At 33.3% G+C, this 12066-nt stretch overlaps 1 protein-coding gene across 1 annotated transcript in view; it reads left to right on the forward strand.

The window, feature by feature from the left end:
* The window catches only part of LOC127881897 (universal stress protein in QAH/OAS sulfhydrylase 3'region-like), a 146827-nt gene that overhangs the window by 173 nt on the left and 134588 nt on the right, over positions 1 to 12066 (forward strand). The window lies entirely within an intron of this gene.

Genomic DNA, 12066 nt, shown 5'->3' on the forward strand with positions numbered 1-12066 from the left:
CCAATGACCTGAGTGATAGAGATTAAGCTTAACGCTTATAATTAGTTCATTTAACGTGCTAACCTTGAATGAAACGTGGGCAATTATTATACGGGTATATCAAAATCGTGCTTCTTTAGGTTTCACTGGTTCCGTTATTTTCGGTGTTAGATATAACTTGTTTGAATATTGAACAAGTCATGTTTATGAAATATTTTAAGTTGTTTGTATTTAGAATATTATATAGAGTTCACTTTTCTTTTCTTTTAAGACCAATTAAAAAGTCGTGTAGAGAAGTGAAGATAGTTTGTTTTTTTAATTTAATAAGATTTATTTCGAGTAATTTTACTATTTCATAAATATTGCAACCTTACACCAAAACGCGTATTCACTGTTGTTATTTAATTGACGCGAGAAATTGGGCGTTTCAACAATAATTCTTCCGCGAATAGTTCATTTACGTTGATAGTATGGCGACGTAGAATTGCCTTGAAATAACCATATAACTTTCGCGTTAACCAATTACGTATCACGTTAACCAATTAAGTTTCGCGCAAAACAATCACGTTAACTAGTAAGCGTTTGCTAAAAGGGTCGTATTACTAATATTGAATTGAAATATTGTTCTGAGCATTAAGTTACAAACTATTTATTTAAGGTAATTTATTATTAAAATTATTGAACTAAAATTGAATATAAGGAAAATAAGTTTAAATTTCTTGCATAAGCGAAGCTGATCAATGATTTTCTGATACTCGTTATTTAATGTTAAAGTTAATAATAACACGTTGCTTTTCCTGTTACCGCTGAACGTTTCTTAAGATGTTCCACAGTATATTTCTAAAGCTCACCTCTACACGATAATATTCTATTTAAAAATTAATAATCTGATGATGCACATAATTGCATGCTTATATTATTGTATCACTTAAGTTTAATGGAGATGTCCCACAATATCTGACTACCGCGAACCTCAACACTTTACTATTGCTATTGCTAATTTTGAATCTGCTTGTGTAAATCAAAATACGTTAATTTTCCCTTTACATCTTAATGTTATTTTTTTAACTGACATTTTATTAAAAGTTTGAGGGACTTTCAGGCCAGATTTCACATACGCAGAACAATAAACGACAAAAGAAAACTATGGCAAAATCAAAGTAGAAATTAAAACGATACTGAAGTTGTGAACGTGATAAATTATCGCGCAACGTATGTGTTTATCAAATGTTAGTTATATGCCATCATAGATAGTACTCTCTGTGGGTGCCATCAACTTTCATGATTGCTTTCGTGGGCTTTGCTCATCTTTAAAATGCATTTAATCAGGCGGTTTGTCACAACAGTTTCGTTCATGGCTATAGTTGATACCATCTAGTATCAATTGCTGATGATCAAACTCACATTCCATTGCCATTTCATTCATTGTCGTTTACTAAAGGGAATTTCAACGTTGGTGCTAACTGATTTAGCAATACGTGTGCGATATCCGAGGCATGTTCATTTTAAATTGAAACAAAGCAGATCGTCTTGACATGTTATAATCCAGAAACTGTTAAATGCAGTTATTCTGGAACATTCCATGAAATGAAACATTGGAAAATATGTTGTGGAATTTAACTGGATTAACTTGCAGCAATATTCAAAATGGCACTCTTTCTAATGTGAAGTCATCGTCCGATGTTGGACAAATAGATATGTTGTTAAATCGTTTCAAACTTTTTAAAACAGGTATTTGTAAATTCTACCTGTATGTATGTCTGCTACGCTGCTCATTTTTCAAAATTTAATTTGTATAGTACTAATAGGCCTTATACGGTTTTGTCTATTAATAAGTTATGCTACCAAGAAGCAAATGCTTTTGAAGACAAAAATTTATCTCGCTTATCTCTGCCTAAAGATTGTGCTTTTAACACATTGAGTTAAAAAAAGTATAGAATCGTAAAAAGTTTATTGTCTGGAAAATTATGTCTCACAACCATTTAAAATTAAACATGCCTGATGGATTCCGTTGTAAATACTGATATGGTGTAGGTGTAGGCTTGGTATAATCCTACCATGATGTATCCCGCAAACTAAGTTGGTTTGTCCATGGCCGTCCACGTGTTGTATGTGTATACCAATAATTTAATAAGCTTTCGGGTCGAACGTCTTCTACATTTCTTAAGTGATTGAATTGAAACTTGTCGGCATGAAGTGTTTCTGTCCAAGACACGTTTTCGTGCTCAGTGATCAAGACATTATTAAGTAATGTACTGATAAACTTGGCTTTTTTGACAGCATAAGCGTTAAGTCTTTTAAGTAGAGTAAAGACTTTCTACTTCATTTCTCAAGCGACTGAATGAAAAATTTATACATGTCATAAACATGCAGTTTTCATGTGCAAAGTCAAGTGCCACGCACAGTTATCAATTTATTGAGTTATATGCCCTTCAACCCATGGAAGTAAAACTCCCTTGGCAATCTTATTCATGAGCTCCTAAACATAATTAGAACATTTAAGATTTAACACATGTATTGTGTATTATTAGCCTTCCGTTTGTAGAATGCTTTGAAAATACTAAAAGCAATATATGTTCGGATTGTTGGACATTATCCATTGTTTATAGAGTCTTAAAGAATATTATCTCTATGTTATAGATATGATACACGACTATGCATTCTCTTAATTTAAAGGTTATTATATAACTTTTAATTACATTTTAGAACGTTTGGTTTCCACCAACCGAATCCAGAATGATCCTGTTAACGACAGGCGTCGTTTGGTTCATGCTTTACATATACATTGATGTCAAAGGGCTACATCTTAAAAGAAACTGTGGTATATAACTTTTATAAGACTGATAAACCTAGAAGAACATAGTTGTTATCGTGGATTAGAATGCATTCAGTAGTGCATGATTATTAATGTTAAAGTGTCTGAATGTTCATCTTTAACTCTGATAACTCGAAAGCTACAAAAACAGTACTTCAAAAATATTACATTCCTTTTATGTCGAGCATTTCTCAATATTTCGTGTTTTGAAATTAAAACAGCGGATTTCCAAAGAATCGTTAAACCGTTTGTGCTTAGATTGCCGATGCCTGAATTATTTCATACATTGCAACTGCTAAATATGTTCGTTCTTTAAATTAAAAGGATAAGAGCGCTTGGAAGATTTAATCTACGAGTTAAATGCAATCTGTTTTATATAAAGATAATGCAATACATATAGGATATGGCACGAGTTGTCATATCATACCATATTTCATTAAACGAGTTCAGGAATTTTGTTAGTAAGCGAGCCTTTGGCTCGCTTACTAACGAATTTCCTGGACGAGTTTAATAAAATGTGGTATGATATGACAACGAGTGTCAGATCTTTTTTATCAAATGATTTTAAATGAGCAAATTAAATAAATATTTACGCAAACATCATGATAAATCCCGAATGTTGTTTACATTTCGTGACGTCATTTGACACATTGCAGCAAAATAACAAAATGGGATTGGTCATTAAACGAAAACTAAGCCAATGAAAACGCTTTTAAATGTTGTATTACACATGTTAAATAAAAAAAATATGTAATGGTTATATTACATAAGAAACAGGGTATAGCATGTGATAAAATCATTTATTAAATGTTTGATAATAATACTTTTAATAGCCTTTAAAAGGGTTGAAACCTTCAACGATTTCCATCTGCCGTCTTATATTTTATGCTTTGACGTCTTGACGTTCATCGCATTTCAATTGCGTTCCATGACATGTTGTCTATACTACATTATGGTAGATACTTTAAGACTCGAAAATTTCTTAACTTAAATGCCTTAAAATAATGCATTGTCTCGGATTAATATGGAACTGAGTTTTTATTGCTAGTCGTGGAGGAACACAACTTAATTGTTATATTCTGCCAGTTGACAAATGCACTGCTTAAACTAATAAATGATTGATTCTGCTTCAACTTTCTGTCTAAAGAAACAACTCTCACACGTTTTATTTCTTACTCTCGCAAACTTCTTATTTGACATTGTTTTGCAAATAGTCAGGAAACGCAAACAAAAAAAAATATGCCTAATAATCCATCGCAAATTCTTCGTGTATCAATATATATGTAGCTGTGAGCTGGGATAAACATATTATCGCTGCATGCATCGTGCAAGACAAACTCGAATAATCGTTATGGAAAGGCGTTCTTCTACTCGCCTGTGTATCAAATTGGTTGAACAATATGTAGACGTTAAGGAGCAAATTGTTTTGAGAAATGTTTTTCTGAAGAACTGGCTGTTTTATATAATCCAATAAAAATAGTAAAACATGAAGTACCAGTAGGAAAATGTGTAACGTAATATAAATGGCTTTTACATACGTGAATAATCAGATGAAATAAATAATTCAAGAGATGCTCTTATGTCTTCACTCTTCATGTATTCCAGACCAGATTGTTATAAATGACATGATTTGTCATTAGCTATTCGACAACACCTGTCTGGATTAGAGCGTTCATACAAATCTATCAAGTAACCATTAAGCCGTGTAAGACATCTATTTTCCGTCCTTGTCTGAAGTAAATTATTTCGGTTTACCTCTTGAATGATTCCCGCCTGTTTTTCGGTTATTCCTCGTCGTTTTTTTACGGACAAACCGTTACAAATATGTTAAAGAACACTGCTTAAGTAGTTTGATTTTCAATTGTTAAGATTTTCTTTATCATTTTCATAACAGCAAATTAATTTTTTCAATCAAGTGCATTACGGTATGGGATTAGGTTGATGCATCATATGTTTATTCTTTCGAAAATTGTAAGCAGAATTGAATAGCAAATGAACACGAATTTTTTTTTAATGATTGTTAATATTTTTTCTCGATTATAATGGATTCGTTGGTGCAGGTTAAAGTCAATATTACCAAAAAGGAATTCAAATAACAACTTGTAAAAATTAGATATATTGATGAAACTTCACACTTAAATTCTTTTAACAAATATATCAATTTGGATAACGCCTGGGGAGTATTAAATCAATGTCAATATCGCAGTAATAAAAAAAATACAAAGAGATTAGAATTAGATACTGTGACGTATCTTCAAAGTTAGTTAACTACAAACAACTAGACCATACGTTTGTGTGTGTGGTCAAGGTCACGTTTTAATAAACTAGTTAACCACGATGGCTTGCAAGAGAAATATACCGGTACTATGATTGTCATGTAACTTCTATTCTCATGCATACAGTGCACGTTTCGGTGCGTTGAAATGTTCACTTGCGAAACAAATTTGTTAACTATACCCGAATTTATGATCAATCAACACATGTAATGCACGCATAAACAGGCTCGTGGGTCTTCTTAACATATGTTGTGGAAAGAAACCCATTTGTAGGGTTTGTTTGCATATTTAATTTGGTATGGGCACAACGTTTAAATAGCGCTTGCGTCAAAGTAAATATATTTGCTCGGTCTTTATTATTATTATTATTATTTAAGTTTCTATGACAATCGACAGGAAAATTTAACATGATCATTGAACGAAAGGGTTCGCCAGTTAGCTGGTATACCCATTCGTCGAAGAATTACATGAAAAACTGTTTCAAGTATATGTAAAAACAGGGTTTTAATAACACATCCACGTGGTTTAAGACTATTTCGAAAGCAAAACTATACAACGTATGCATAAATTATTTAGTGATATCATTGATTCCTTTCGAATCAGACATGGTCGACCTAGTCATCTTCTTATATGTTTTGTTTAAACGTAAACATAATTTGGTGTATGTGTTGCTATCAGTATTATGCGTGCAACTATTTGTTCACTGTGTGTGCGCATATGTAGACTCGAAGACTCGATGGCAATGTCTCTAAAAAAACATTTCCATGACAGCTTCACTGAATTATTATACAATGCTTGATGTATTGAGTAAAGGGAAATATGAAATGTTATTAAGATATAAATTTTGTAGTATTGATAAATTTTAATGTTTTTGAAAATCTTAGCTTATATGCGCATTCAATTTGTTCAAAACATTGATTTTGTTCAGTTTGTTTAAAGTGCACTTGTCTGTGAATATTCTCTTTATCCTCCAGGCAAACTCAAATTGCGGTTGTGTTTGTTAACATATTAACATATGTTTAATTTTAGTAAAACACAGTTACATGGTTTCAACTAAAAAGCTAGCCAAACAATGGACATATATAAATGATGGACATTTAATCACAACCCACCTGACTCGTTTACGTATCGAGTGTTTACACTATATAACGTATCGGCTGATGGGTCGATTTAATATTGTTTTCTTATATCATTAAATACCATGACTCAAAAATACAATAGAATACGTCTCATGATTCGGTATATGTATTCATACACCGCCGTATGTTCAGATTATAATAAATCCGCGTCTTGATTGTCTGCGACGTGTATTTGTTTATTGGATAGCTCAACTTCTTTCCTGTGAATCTACCTACCATGCTAGGCACGAGCTTGCTAATCACATCTGTAGAACATGTCACGAAAAGCAGAATCAAAGATGTGCAATGACTTGAAAAGCTATGTTGTTCCGTGCGTGTCTAAAGTCATTACATAGATGCTTGTCTTGGTTTTTTGTCAGCAAATGCTCATATTTAAATCTTGCATCAGCAGATTTCCATTGTTTTTGGAACTCAAGCCACTTCATATAGAAAGCACGGAGAACTTTCCCGGAATCGTTTAGTATTGTAGTATTCTTGTTTTTCCCTCCTCTTATTGGAAAGTATGGGGAATTATTTCTTACACACGTTGCAATACAAATGTGAATCATTGTTCTTGCTGCTCTGATTGTTCTTCTGGTTTGATTTTGTTAACTTGAGTTGAGTTGAAATATTTAGTTGAAACAAGAAGCATTCAATGGCGACGGTGTTAAGAAATGTGATAGGAGTTATTTTGGTTTGCGTTGATTTTTATATGCGTGGACAATTATGTTTTGCCTTTTTGTTTTCGTTTAGAGAAACAATGTGTGGTTTTTGCCTTAAATTTCAGAGTGTAGTTGCATATTTAAGCCTTTTGGGATATCAATTTATTTCTTGCTTATGTAACGACGATTTTATTGACATTTTCATTATTGTTATTTGCTAATGTATCGTAATACAATGACCTTCAAGTCGACGTTTATGTACAAGAATAACCAAATTATAGCAAAACATGAGGTCGTTTACATCGACAAATGAACATTTTTCTTAAAATTTGCCTTTACAAATATTTTACATAGGAACACTTAATACCAGAAAGATAGCGGAAATATCGATGCGCTCCGTGCAACAGCCTGTTTTTATACCCCCACAAACGAAGTTTAGGGGGTATATAGTAGTGAGCTTGTCTGTCGGTCGGTCGGTCGGTCTGTCTGTCGGTCGGTCAGTCGGTCCGTATTAAGTGCCCGCTCTCTGTTTCAAGTTTTTTTCATCCGATCTTCACCAAACTTGGACAGATGTTGTATCTAGATGATGTCTAGGTCAAGTTCGAATATGGGTCATGCCGGGTAAAAAATGAGGGCACGGGGTCACTTAGTGCGTTTTAAACATTGAGCATGGTGTCCGCTCTCTAATTCAAGTAGTTTTCACCAGAGCTTCACCAAACTTGGTCAGAAGTTGTATCTAGATGATGTGTAGGTCAAGTTAGAACATGGGCCATGCCGGGTCAAAAACTAGGTATTGGGGTCACTTAGTGCGTTTTAAACATTGAGCATGGTGTCCGCTCTGTAATTAAAGTAGTTTTCATCAGATCTTCACAAAACTTGGTCAGAAGATGTATCTAGATGATGTGTAGGTCACGTTCGAACATGGGAAACTAGGTCTCGGGGTCACTTTTAAGCGTTTTAAACATTAAGCATGGTGTCCGTTGTTTTTGTGAAGACAGCATGCAAAATATTATGTGTCAATGCGGAATGTGGGGGTATTCGTCACGTATGTGACAAAGCTCTAGTTATATTTATTTTAAAATCATGTTGAAGAAATAAAATAGAAATATACCAACCGATAGACTCGACGTTGTGATTGTATCCATGTACATGCCAAAAGACAGACGTCACACAGCACGAAGTGCGTGCATTCAATTCAATTGAAGGCAAAGTAATAAATAAGCACCAAATAGGTTTTCAGACGATTTATCCTTTTCGAAATCACGTGACTTTGTGCAGTTCACAAACAAATGTTTATGGCTGTAAACAAAGCGCTTATGACGGTTATTGGTGCTTTTTTAACAACTTGTGCATAAAAGAAAGTTATTTATGCTGCTTATGGAAATGTGAAAAACATCAAAATAACTGTATTTAATAAGCCTGTGTTCTTGGCCAAATATTCGATGTGCACAACATTCATGCACACGTTTATGCTTCACGCAACGTGAAATTTTGGCAACGATTTCAGACGTCTTCAATGAGGTATTCTTAAATCTTAAGATATTGGCACAAACTGCACGAAAAACTGCCTTTTATGAACTTAAGATTTTTGCAAATGTATTTCAATAATTTGAGATATTTGCAAAAATCAAGTGTTAACGTTCTTCCCAGACCGTGGGTAAACCCCATGTGAAACCCGTTGATCCTGCACCCTGGAAACGCCTTATGTAATTGGTCGACTAATGACTGTCTTACATCTATTCATATATTCGGTCGCCTTTGTTTGAATGTCAATATAATTTTTCATTACTGTCGTGAATTGTTGAAACCATGACAGTGTTTTCATATTTGCATCACCCGATGCTGTTCCGTTCACGATTTGCTTTGGGTTCATTTGTCGCAATACATGTACTTTTCCTGTAAAAACTGTCTGTTTGACATTATAAGCATCTGATAGGATACGCTAGTGTTCCACAAATGTTGACTGTGATTTTGTTTAAGTTAATACGTACAACATTTTCCCTGTACAAAAGTAATTTAAGTATTATCTCTCGGCCATTGCATGTTAATGTTAACCTTTTCATTTGATTCCATTTTGATTGTAAGGGATGTATAACATGTAAAAGTTGTCGAAAGTTTTACATATTTATTCGGTCGGTTTTCTAAATACTTATTTTGTTAAGTGAATATATTATAATATTTACTGCCTTCTTTTGTATAAAGAAAAATATCAGTTATTAAAAAACGATCATTGACCATTGTAAATAAGTGAAAAATAACAGTGAAAATTATGATGTTCACTGTTTTACTGTAAAATGTTGTTTTGCACGTCATTGTGTCACTATTTTAGCGTAATTCGTAAAATTGTAGAGTTAAAAAAATAAAATTTAAAAAGGAAAACAATATTTTTAAATGGGTTGGTTTTCTATTTTTATCAACGTATGATTACTGACAATCAATACTTTCGCAGGAGGCTACGCCACTCGTGAAAAATTAATCTGATCACTCGTGAATTAAAATAGATAATCTGCCAAAGCAAACAAATATCCTCTTGTACATTATGTTGTGTTCTTTTGCACGACATCATTATACAACGCCTAATCATATAGCTCATTCTAGTCATTATTGTCTGCGGCCAAAGCATGTTTATAAAATAAAACATGAGCTGGTCTCTAGGAAAGCCGTGCGAAAGGAATGTGCACAACTCATCGTCCTTGTTTACAATGTGCAGTCCGCAGTCTAATCATGGCTTTACTGGATTTACTGTTTATGAGAGACATTGTTTACACAAAAAATATCAATACAAGCCGATATAGTGTCGTCCCTGAAAAATTAACGATACTTTCCTCAGAGCATTAAGCCAGATTTTCCCAGAGCGCGGGTCTTTTCACTGCATTAACTATCCAGAGGCGTATTTAACCTCGTACGAGGTTAGCAACTAGGAGTCGAGGTGAATAATTCGTTAAAATCTATGGTACTCAAAGCCAGGATTTAAATCTACCCATAAAAGAGGAATTGTTTGGAACTGTGATCATTAAATTCTTTTGTATAAACAATTGCTGGCACATAAGTGAAACCAAAATAAATATTGCCGTAAACCCAGATGCTTAGTTTATACAGAACATTCGCTTTCGAGAAGCTTGAATGTAGAGAATGATGATATGGGTACCACATTAGGTATCATACACATATTTATTAACGGACTTAAAACGTCTCTCGTTTGTTGAAATCTTCTGGAGATGTGTTTTGACAACCGCTTCCAAGCCTCCAAGCAGAATGAGCGTTCATCTGTAAGTTACATATGTGACAAGTAATTTGCAATACTATGAGCTTCCGTATCTGTTTGTCAGTGTTAAATGTAAATCCGAAGAAAAACATGCAGTGGCGTTTTCAATAGCATTTTTACATTTTTTGTTGTCGTGGATATGTTACCAACACATGGGCAAGTTGTTGATTCTGTTGGCGGTATATTCGTTGTAAAACAGTACACAGGTGACTGGCATAAGTATCTTCCCCATTTGCTAAATACTTATATATTGAAATATGAAAAACAGATATGTTGAAATGCCTAACTTGTGCAACAAAGGAGATGTTTTGTTTGAAATAGTTATACTGATGATATAATTCTCTAAATCTAAAAGATACCTTGTAGTGATGACTTGAACCGTGCGTTCGGTCGTCTTTCCAACGCTACTTTTTAATTATACTTGCGTTGTTTAAAAGGTGCCTTTATATTTCATGATTATTCCCTCCTTTGCTTTCATTTTTACTGTATGTTTTTTAAAATTCTAACTGTATTTCTGTCATACGTGTTTGGGTCTTATACTTGCTGCCTGATTATTTAATTGATTTCATAGTAGCAAATTACATTTCGTTTCCGTTCTGTTTTTACTCAAGGGACTTCAATGAATTCTTCTTATTTAGCAATGATTATATGATGTCAAAGGCATGTTCTTTTCTAAAACTAACCAGATTATCTTATATTATTATGAAGCAGACATTATTGAATACCCGATAAAGTTGAGTATGTAAACACGCTTCACCTTCTTACAATTATAATGATTAATTATAAAATGTTTCCCTGCATGTTCTTATTTTATTAATCTACTTAAAATTCAAACTACTGAATACGACAATGGTTAACAAATTTGTTGTAGAAAGATTTTGATCAAGGTTCTTTAAAAAATTATGTACGTCTTTGATCATCCGTGAATATAATGTGTTGTAATGTGTGTGTACTCATGGGCTTAAGGCCGATTGTATGTTGCATTAAACTATGTATAACGCTTGAACTAAAACTCGAACACAAACAACTTTTATTAAGGTGTTTTGTTCAGTTGCAATGTGAAAGCTTGGTTACAGATGCGACGCCCATGTGTTTCATGAAGAATTTATTGTATTAACATAACAGTGTGAAAAACGAAAACAGTGATGTTGTCTACAATACCCCACAGTATTATTGTATACCTAATGAGTGCTGATGAATAATAAAGACGTTAAAACCTCATCTTAATACCCCTGGGTTATGTTTCCCCTTTTTCCAGAAAACAGCATGTGTGTATGATAGGAAGGCATATTATTCTGGTAACTAATAACAATAAAATACCCCCATTGAATGCGAACAAACATATTATTGAGTAGTAAAGAACGAAGCGATTAAAAAGCATCTTTTTTATAATTTGGAAATAGCATTTCATAGGTGTATCATACTGTAGCAATATGTAATGGCTTCTTATGCAATGGAAACATGTGCTAGCAATACAAGATGATGAAAAACCATGCGCGCTGCGCTCATGTCGGCAATTATTTCAGAATTGATATCATTAATGATGATATGCGCGACATGTTTGTAATATATTGCTGCGTTTTGTATAATTTTTTAACTGAACATGGTATACCATCATGACACGATTACCGTTAGTTATATTGCTATTTGTTTGTTTGCCCAGTTTGTATTTATACGTAAGACTTAATGGTGTTATTTTTCTCTGTATTACACGGTATTACGGATATTAATTATCACCGTATTTCTATTTATAATGTTAATTGATGTGTAGCTGTGTAAATATAAATTTACAACCAACGCAACACTTTTATATTTTTATTTTACTTTATTTGTTGTTTGTTGTTATTAAATCTCTTAATTGAAAGACCTAACGTGCACTGCTATGTTATCCCTGAATACGGGAACGACATTAATTTGTGATTAGTGGCTAGTGGTAAGAACGTGCATTTAG

Source organism: Dreissena polymorpha, chromosome 5 (assembly GCF_020536995.1).
Source record: "Dreissena polymorpha isolate Duluth1 chromosome 5, UMN_Dpol_1.0, whole genome shotgun sequence".
Classification (NCBI taxonomy): domain Eukaryota; kingdom Metazoa; phylum Mollusca; class Bivalvia; order Myida; family Dreissenidae; genus Dreissena; species Dreissena polymorpha.